Source organism: Phalaenopsis equestris, unplaced genomic scaffold (genome assembly GCF_001263595.1).
Source record: "Phalaenopsis equestris unplaced genomic scaffold, ASM126359v1 Scaffold001286, whole genome shotgun sequence".
Lineage (NCBI taxonomy): Eukaryota > Viridiplantae > Streptophyta > Magnoliopsida > Asparagales > Orchidaceae > Phalaenopsis > Phalaenopsis equestris.
In genome coordinates this window covers 350,240-351,329 of record NW_018165725.1, presented here as the reverse complement: position 1 = coordinate 351,329, position 1,090 = coordinate 350,240, and positions in this window count along the sequence as shown.

Sequence of the window (1,090 nt, the reverse complement as noted above, 5' to 3'; positions counted from 1 at the left end):
ATATTTAATTGGGCCAATTGACATGTCTAACCTAGTCCAAACACAAGATTTGGTCATATGCACCTTCTTGGACTTATGGCCAAATCCAAACCAATTGAGCTTGGTATGGTCAAATGAGCCTTACCTTAACTCATCCTAGACTCTAGAGTTGAGTTTAGAACAAGCCACAAACCCATGGTTAAGCTTGATATTTATCTCATGGGTAAAATTTTTAATTTTAATTTTTAAAGGGATAAAGAGAGGGTTAAATCAAAGTACTTGCCATACCACATGTTAATACCCTATGGTGCCATTTTTACTGCTCATTATAAGCTTTAACTATGACCCAACCCTTGGTTAAGTACTTTAACCCAAGCTAAAGCCCAAAACCATGAGCCCCCATATGGCCAATACCTAAATTCATGCCAAGAAGCCACCTGAGCCCAAATTGAGCTGAGAGCTCCTCTGCTTAACACCTAAGCAGTAGGGCTAACCCCTCAAATGGCCAGCCAAGCTTCCCCTTGGCCAATTTCTATAAAAATGCCCCCCAAGGCAATGAATAGGAAGAAGAAAAATTTTTTCACCAAGGCCTCCCAAACTCCTCAGAGAGCTTCTCTAAAAGTCCCTAAGCACATTACAATTCATTTCCCTCTCCCAATTCTACCACAAAAATCAAATTTTGAGTTTGAATTCCCGCCCGAAACCAGGAAAAACTTCAATCCGAACCTACACACCACCAAACTTCAAAAAAATTGGATCTACACCTTCACAACAGTGAAAAAAGCCAAACCCCCATCAATTCCCCCTCTGAAATAGCCTCTACCATAGCTCTCAACCAACACCTAAAACCGGCTGTGATCGAAATCATACATAGGCCTTACACTAGAGCCAGAGGCTTCATCGCTAAGCTCTTTGGGACCCAATGAAGGTGTGAAGAATCTCTGATTGAGGCCAAACCTCTCGTTGCAAAGGTATAACCTCACTGACTCTATCGAGCCTCCGCGAGCTCTCCATTTATTATGGCTTGATTTCATATTATGTTTACCATATAAATGTGTTCGTCTCTTCAAGACGAACAATTTAAAAAAAATCATCAAAATCTATTAAGAAA